Below are 9,738 nucleotides of genomic sequence, written 5' to 3'. Positions count from 1 at the left end.
TCTGCAAGGGTTGTTATTTTGAAGCTCCAAGTCAGCCTTTACTGAGTGTAAGAGCTGGAATGAGTTGAACTCTGTTTCTTTTTCAATTCAACCCAATCATAATTTTCTGACATTTTTATTACTTAATCTGGTAAGGTGGAGCAGTGTTCATAGTCCATTACCTAACATGACTGACCAATTTCAGATGGACATGGGCAGTATGATTCTTTAAAACAAAACAGTATATATTGTGTAGTAGTTGAATGAATAACTTGCAAATGTTTCACTACTTACCTTAATGCCACAGTTCTAATCTAGCTAACTTGGTATATTCAATACCTGTAACATAACAACAAAAGTCTCTAGCTCTATCATTTATTTTATCATATACTTAATCATAACTTCATGTAAATATTTTTTGGTGGTTCTTGATGTTTGTATTTTAGATATAAAAAGAACATAATTTGAAATGCAATGAAGCTGTTTTGATTCATTTTATTCTATTGTCAAACAATATCAATATTTAAAGATTACACAATATCAAGAGCTTAATCATCATTTAATGACAATTATTACAGTCTCTAGCTCTTGATTAACAATTTCCTGTCCCATATCCATTTGTGTGATACTTTGCTTCTAAGCAAGAAATAATATTTTTTTACTTAAAGATTCGAGAGGAAGAGGTAGTTTTCATGGCCTTCATATGCCCTCTAAGATGAGTGAGATTAATGCCATGCAAATCAACACCTGTAGGAAAGACATGAAAAGGAGGGAGTCCCAGATGGCAGACATTCTAGGGAGAATGTCTAAGCATAGGGATTAGTGCAGGACACAAGGTGTTGAACATAAGAGTGCTGAGAGAAGGAGAGATAAGTGGATTAGGAATGCCTAAATGAAGGTAACACGAGCTCATCCAGCTCCAAGATGCAAAGGCCATTATAGTAGTGGTAGAAAAAAACAGAAAGAAGAAACTTCATACTCATCAACTAGAGGCTAGAATGTTTCTGTAAGTAACTTTATGCCAAGCAACTGAGAGATTCTTTTCTGGATGAACAGTTCAAACAATCCCTGATGTTGGAAAGACAAATTTCTTTGGACCCATATAGTAAAAATGAAATTCTTTGCAACACATTGAATATGTCTTGTCTAGGAAACTAACCACTAAGAAATAATTACAAGCAATAAATACATATAATAAATAGTGAATAAGACATGTTAAATGCACCTAGTTTGCTCTGTTAGTTAATAGCAACATAAAAAGAAATCCCATCTTTGTCAATTGCATGCATGCATTACACACACATGCATGCACATACATTGCATGCATTACACCCCCCCCCCACATGCATGTGCACACACATGCACACACACACCTATATGAGATTAAGAACCAATACTGAGAAGAGAAGACTCATTAGTTCTTCCACATGGAATAACCATTTTATCATGCTGGTAGCATGATAAAATGGTTAACTCTGAACAAAAACGGATACAGGGTAGAGGAAACTGTCTAGTCCTCCTACATGGGACAACCTCTCTAGAACCAGTAACATAAAATGGACCCATTTTTTCTGCTACTGCATGTGACACATGATGTGCACTACAGCAAGTGATGAGACTCATGTAACTTATACCAGCAGAAAAAAAAAACACAATTGTAAAATGCTGCCCAATGCCACTGCATCATGACCAGGAAAACAGAGATAATCTATAGCACATGCTGTATCTCTTCTTGGTTAGGAATGTGTCTCCTATCACAGATGAGAGATAAGCAAGATCAGATAGAAAATAAGGAAGATTATAACACAAATTTCAACAAGGATAAGGGTGTGGGAGTTTAAATAGCCTTCCAAAGGGAATAACTGATAGTTAGCAAAACTATGAAGCTTACTTTGATAGATAAGAAAGGATAGAAAGATAAAGCATAGAAGAGAAATGGTTTTTTTTGTTTTTTTTCTAGTACCAACCATATCAGGCAAACCAATAGCCAGTTCTTTGATTGGAGCCAGATAGCACACAACATAATAGTAAAGTGACAGGCCAGAAAGGAATGTAAAAAAAGTGTTAACATGAAACAGTATCAGGGAGAAAAAGACGAAAAGTTAGATTTAAAGTTTACTTTAGACAGAAACAAAAGATTTGCTAATGTCCTGTACCATAAGGATAAGAGGCATGAATATTTTTTTTATTGTAATAGTATGGTTGTTTGAAGTGCATTCAAAACTATATAAACACATTAGCTTTCAACAACAAAATAATAAATTACAAAACTATTACTAAAGGTCATTGAAGAATATGAATAAAATATTCATATATTTGCCCTAAATAGAATCAAAATAAGATCCTTTTACAAAAGTTAGCACAGATATGGGTAGTGTAATTGGTACAATCCATTTTAATGCTTTTTTTCAACATGCTTATATAACCATCATTTGTGCAATATAAATGCATAAAAAGTTGTGTATGTTCAAATTGAAATATGTTAATTTTTAAAATAAATTCATGCTTTTATTTTATTTAAGATTTACTCTCCAAAATTTTAAGAAATAGACATTATACATTTTATTTTATCCTGATGTGTTGTTTATGTAATGTTATTGTATTCTTTGATAAAAATTTCATATAAATGTTAAATTAGGAGACAAAAGTTATAAATGTTGATTGAAATAGAAATGCAACTATTATTTGAATAAATTTCAATTAGGAAAAATCATTTGATAGTTTCTGATTATGCATTAATAAAATCTATTTTATGAAAATATAATACCATTTATATTTTTTATATGTTTGTTTTTTTTATTTTAATATTTAAAGTGCACATTTTTAAAATGGGAGATCTACTCGAGGTTGTGATTGTCCTTTCTATATCCATATTTGACCCTAATAAAACAAATGAATGCATTATTCTCTTTTCACTCATACAAAATTTTTCTAGATCAAGTTGTGTTGCTTTTGTAAATTGATTCATTTGGTCCTTGCAATCAATTATCCTTCAGTCAAATAGATTACTATTTAAAAAGAATATAATGAGAGAAGACAATAAAAATTGCTCTTGTATTTCTACTTAAAGGTGCATGAAAGGAAAGTTTAAAATTTTGAAGTTCTTAAAATATTTTGAACAACTTAATAATGGAAAATCAAGTTATCAAGTTATTGAACATTGATGAAAAACAAGTGTTGCACTTAAATCACTATAGAATAGAAAATACATGTAATTACTATGGAGTACTTCAATCCATAACAGGTATACAGAAAATTACATAATCAGTAATTAATTATTGAAAACAAACACTAACATCAATAACTTACTATATTTTTAGTTGTTAAAATTTTAGAAATAGTTTGTTATATCTTATGTTAAAAACTCACATAGTTACAAATTACAAAATTAACAAATTATTTATTATTATGATACATCTGTTCCTATAAAATACTTTTGAAACAAATTACATTTGGTGTAATAAAGAACATTGTCTGAAATAAGATTATATATTCTTGTTAATATGTAAACTTTGTTAGGATTATGTTGTGTAAGAAAGAGTCTTCTATGATAGAAGGCTTTGGAAAGTAAAAGAATGAAAAAGTAAGCATGTAAAATGTGTATTTACAAACCAGTATTAAAATTCTTGTTACTATTTCAGACACTAACTAAAGGAAAATAATAGTTAAAGGTAATATAGAAAATTCACCTAGCACTTAAAAAAATAGAAAACAACAGATAAAATACTGCAGCTGAATTTTTATGACAGCCATAGTCTCATATACAAACTATGACAGTAATAGTAAGGTGATTAGTAGCATTACATAACACCTGATATGATAATTCATTAATTCAGACTTTAAACATAAAATGACAGAAAAAACATGAAGGAGACAACTCTATATTAGGCTTCACGTTGAAAATCTTGATATTAAGTGAAACATACTCAAAATACTGGAACACGCACAAACATAATAGTTATAAACACTAGCTGATATCATAAAAGTCAAGTTCCTAAGTTAGAAAATCTTGGGTGAAAAACTACTATTATATTACTATTGTATGTAGAAACATCAATTTATTCACCACATGACAAAAGATGCCACTATCTTTTTTCAAATACTGTGAGGGAAGAACATTATGCAAGCTTTCTCAACTACAAATGCTTCTTCTCTGAGGTTTTGTCAAAGTTACTTTATATTGTGTTGAGTATCGTATGTTTTCTTGAGTATAGTATTTAATTGGGAGTATAAGCTACAATAAAAACTCTTTGGAACAGTTACACCATAGTCATATTATTAATTCTCAAATACCTAAAACATATATAGTACAACTCATTTTACATACACACTTACATATGGACATACATGTATACATGCATATCTTATACTACATGAAACTTGAAACATTTTATGATTCTCAGCTGTAGAATCATATGGTCAAATGGTTAGGAGAAAGAACAATTAGCTTTAAAATCTATTGTTTAAGAAAACAAATAATAGTATTTTAAGTAATGCATATTTGATATAACACCATTTGAAAATATGAATTTGCCTTCATAAGTACTGCATCCGTTATGTCTTTTTTATTTCTTTCTCTTTTTCTCGACTCTATTTGCCTACCTAAATTTTACACACTCACATGCACACACACACACATACATGCACACACACATACATACACACACATGCACACACACACAAACATGTGCACAAGTGAATGCTATATTTGATGTACCCAGTGAAATACTTATTCAGATATTTATAAAATGAAAAAAAAGTGTTTTCTGTTGAATTATTTTAATAAATTAACAACTAACCTGAACATTCTAAATCCATATTATTTTCTTATTCAAATGAAAAAATATGCAATCAGATCTACTAGAAGGGAATAGATTTACTTCATATCCCACTGACATCATTTTAGACTAATATAATTTCTCTTCATTTTATTTTTATCACTGAAGCTTGTAGAAATATGATTTCTATATCTTTTACAGTTAGTCATACACTTTCTGTTCCAACAGAGATATATAAAAATTCTTTAAATTTTGTAAAATGGATTTTATAAAATCTGCAAATATTGCATCTATGAAGACATTAACTCATATAATTTCTAATAAAAAGATTAAGTTACATTCTATTCAGATAGAAATTAAATGACCAGAAACATGGAATTAAATTTTTATTAACAAAATTTCAAATTATTATTAACATTAAGAATTTCTAGAATTTTAATACCAAATATATGAATATTTTTTAAGTATATATTAGAATAGGTATTTAACATCTTTTGGCCAGTCTAATATGTTTTAGATATATAATTCCACAGATTTTAATATAGAAATCGCCAACACTTTCTATTTTTATTCATTTATTTCTGTGACAAAAAGTATATCAGTATTATTGAAGAAATATTAATTGTGAGTCAATCACTAATAATTGATATCTAACAAAGAATACTTTTTAGAATTTCATTTTTAAAGATATCATTTCTTGTTGTTAAATTTTAAGCAGGAAGTAGGGAATTAACAATGTTAACAAGAAGAGAATATTTGTAACTTCTATTTTTACAAGCAATCAAAACTGAAATACACTGAAGTAATTTTGAAATTATTGAGAGAATAGACATTTGCACTTTTTCTTTTTACTTTAATTCTAATGCCTTCATACATTTTTTTCCTACTTGTATATAAATTTTTATGTATCAAAATTTTATCTTTTATCTTGAATATATTTCTTTATATTACAAAAACACATTTGCTCGATGTTCTTTTTGTGTCTTGGCAAATGTATTTTAGATTAACTTTTTAAAATAAATCAGTAAGTGTAATGGAAAGACTGTCTTATTTTCCAAAAATATTCACTGAAAAGAAACTTTCTACATCTCATTTTATTATTTTAGAACATATTTTGATTCTTTATCCATGTTTAAATTTCTTATAAATATTTGCATTACATAAATATTCTTTCCACAAACCCTACATTAGATGCGAAATACTTTTCGTAAAAACAGAAAAACTTAGTTTAAAATACAAAAATAAATATCTGATTCAGTATGTGTATTATAGCATTGTTTGATTCAGGAGACAATATATCATCAATAAAATATCTAATTGAAAAAATTTTAAATCACTTTTAATAACTTCATAGATTGAAAAATTCAACTGAGTTAAAATGTCACACTATACTATAAAGTTTGAACATTATTCCAAAGAAGAAGTATACTCATACCCTGTGGATGATCTTCCAGCAAGTAAAGCTTAACTATTACTGAATGCTTAAGATAACATAAGTTAATATTTATCTTAATTTTTTTTCCACTCAGGCAGTCATTTGAAGTTACTCTTAATTTACAGCCAAAACCATTTTACACATTCAGGTATATCTGATAGCTATTTCAAAATATAGATGTTACAAGAATTCATCTAGCTAATAAATAAGCAGTGTTGGATATTTCATATATTTGATACAGAAACTGTATTTCAAATGTTTTTACTTTACCCTCTTAGAATATAAATCAGATTTGCAAGAAATAAAAATACAATAAACCTGATAAGTGATGCCTCCTCCTAAATAACGTAAAGAGTAGCAAATAATGCAGCATGGATTTATATGAAATATAATTAGGTTTTGCAAAATAAAACATGAAAAAGATTTTATAAAATAATCACAGTTGCGAAAAAAAATTACTATTAACAGTGATACATTAGAGAAAAAGAATATTTGAAAGGAAAGAAAGCTAAGAAAAAAGGAAAGACAAAAACCATAAATAATTTACTAATTGAAAGTATCATCATCATTATCATTATCAATTAACATTCATCTTTCATGCTGGTATGAGGTGGACACTTTAAAAGGATCCAGTGAGTTAGAGGATTGTGTTGAGCTCCAATGTCTGTTTTGGCATGGTTTCTATAGCTGGATATCCTTCCTAACACCAACCACTTTATATAGTATACTGAATGCATTTTTTAATGACGACAGATCATGGGATTGCCAAATAACTCACAAGACAAAGAAGGAAACTTCTCAACTGAGGTTCAAGGGAGAGGAAAAAGTAACTGGTACTACAAATGTATATAATGTATGTATGTGTGTGTGTATATATATATATATATATATATGCGAGTAAAAATAAATACAAAAAAAGGTGGATTTTTTTGTATGATTGTGTATAGAGGAATATATTATTTTGCTTAAAAGAGTTCCAACACTGTCTGTTTTTTATGTTTTATTTATATTCCTGCAGAACTAATGTGGGGTATAGAATATGGAATATACAATATATAATATAATATACAATATATAATATAAAATAAAATAAAAATGGATGGCACCATGAAATAAAGTATTGAATGTAGATGAAATATTGAGTGTTCAATATAAAGGATCAAATATATAAATATATAAATATAAATATATATATATAAAGGCGACTCGAGTTTCAGGGCTATTTCCCTTCGTCATGGCCGGTATGACAATCTTTAACAGACTATATATATATATATATATATATATATATATATAGTTGCAAGAAACATGGCTTTATATAAAAGATGACAAGAAAGACAGGTACAAGTGCCTTACAGATGCCTTGCTATAGAGGAGATAAATGTAGTTTAGAGAGGGAAGGAGAGAGAGATAATTGGAGGCAGAGAGAGGGACTGATCAGTGAAAGATAAAGTGGGAAGGGATGATGTTGAGAATGAGGGTTGGATTTTAAAAGGAAGTGGTTCAAGGGAGAGGAAAAAATAATTGGTACTACAAACATATATAATGTTTATATAGATATACATATATATATATATATATATATATGATAGATAATGGATGCTCCCATCGAAAGTGTTCAGCTTTTGCCGAACAAGCTGCACAAATGATATGCTTCTAGTGATCAAAAGTATGTGCCATACATCTGGTGACTCCCTCCATCAAATTGATGTTGCCTCTACAGATGCACAGTGTACCACACATCAGGTGTCATAGTCATCGCAGAGCAATGTGAGATGAAGTGCTTTGCTCATGAACACAACACACCACCCAGTCTAGGAACTGAAACCACAATCTCGTAATCATAAGTGCAACACCCTAACCTCTAGGCCATGTGCCCTATATATGAATATTGTTGAAAAGAATTTAGTGGTATATATTTTGGATGACATGTGCAAGTCAAAAAATCAGAAAATAAAGTTGGTGACATATATATTCAAATCCATGTCCATAGGTTACACCTTGATATATTTATTAATCCTGATACAAGCATTGCATTATTTCTCAGCACTGTTAGGCTACAGATTATTTTGTAATACTAATATGGTTTGTTTACAATAACAGCATATAAATATAGAGAGCAGCTGGTTGTTTGTTAACTGAATCACATACTTGTTCTCTTACACTATGTAATGTTTAACATAATCTAAGAGTAGAGACAACTTCAAATTCACTTAGAGAGAAATGAAACAGAAAATCAGACAAATCAAATTCTATAGAAAGAGAAAGATTTGGAAGACAATTTCTCTTATACACAAGCCATGATAAAAACACAGATCTTATTTAATGCTAACTAAGCCAGCACAAAACTTGATCTTTTTTCACACTATAAAACACAGCATTAGCCTTTCTGGATATATCTGGTAAATATAAAATGAGAGGAGAAAATATCACAAAATAGTAAATTCCTAATCAATTGCAGGTAATTATGCAGGTCATTCTTTTAATAAAATTATCAATTGCAAAATAAGATTTGAGTCAGTATTCAAAATATTCAGGTGTTAATGCATGTGTAAGTGTGAACGTGTGTGTATGTATGGACAAGTGTATGAGCTTGTGCACACACTATGTAAGAAGGGATAGCATAGGACCTGAGGGTATTCTACCAGTCTTCATCACGCTATCTCCTTTTCATCAAGACGCCTATATATGAAGGATCAGATCAGATTTGTTCGTATCAGATACACAGTACCATCACCATTTCTGTGCTGCCAGCCAACATTCTCTCAACCTCTAGACCAGTCATCATAGTTGATATCAGAAACTCTCTCTTACTCTCAGTCATTTCTATTACTCTCTATCTATTTCAATCTCACACACAGTAACATGCAAATACCTGCCTTTACTGCCTCACTTCTACTACTCCCTCTTGCACTATAATTCTACCATATTACTCTCACCTTTACCACCATCACGCCCACTCCAATTACTTTTCATGATTATATTCTCAATTACTTTAACCAATCATCATGTTCCTATTGTCATTATACACCATCTCCTATTTATTCACTTAGTCAGGTAGTCTCAACCAAATAGAGATATATAATGCCATACTTATATATATATAAGGAGTGGCTGTGTACTAAGTAGCTTGCTAACCAACGACATGGTTCCGGGTTCATTCCCACTGTGTGGCACCTTGGGCAAGTGTCTTCTACTATAGTCTTGGGCCGACCAAAGCCTTGTGAGTGGATTTGGTAGACGGAAACTGAAAGAAGCCCATCGTATATTTCTATAAATATATATATATATGCATGTGTGTGTATATGTTTGTGTGTCTGTGTTTGTCCTCCCGACATCGCTTGACAACCGATGGTGGTGTGTTTACATCCCCGTAACTTAGGGGTCTGGCAAAAGAGACCAATAGAATAAGTACTAGGCTTCCAAAGAATAAGTCATGGGGTTGATTTCCTCGACTAAAGGCGGTAGTCCAGCATGGCCACAGTCAAATGACTGAAACAAGTAAAACTAAAACTAACTAAAACTAAATTATATTTATATATATAT

At 29.9% G+C, this 9,738-nt stretch overlaps 1 protein-coding gene across 1 annotated transcript in view; it reads right to left on the bottom strand.

Moving 5' to 3' along the window:
• Positions 1-275: 275 nt before the first annotated feature.
• LOC106876009 (cyclin N-terminal domain-containing protein 1) overlaps positions 276-9,738 on the bottom strand; it is a 92,898-nt gene continuing 83,435 nt past the window's right edge. Inside the window, exon 9 of the mRNA XM_014924373.2 lies at positions 276-318. The gene's annotated coding sequence lies outside the window, so the exon portion shown is untranslated. The remainder of the gene's footprint in view (positions 319-9,738) is intronic.

Source organism: Octopus bimaculoides, chromosome 3 (genome assembly GCF_001194135.2).
Source record: "Octopus bimaculoides isolate UCB-OBI-ISO-001 chromosome 3, ASM119413v2, whole genome shotgun sequence".
Taxonomy (NCBI): Eukaryota; Metazoa; Mollusca; class Cephalopoda; order Octopoda; family Octopodidae; genus Octopus; species Octopus bimaculoides.
Note: the sequence above shows the minus strand (reverse complement) of the source record. Positions and strands in the feature narration are given on the sequence as shown.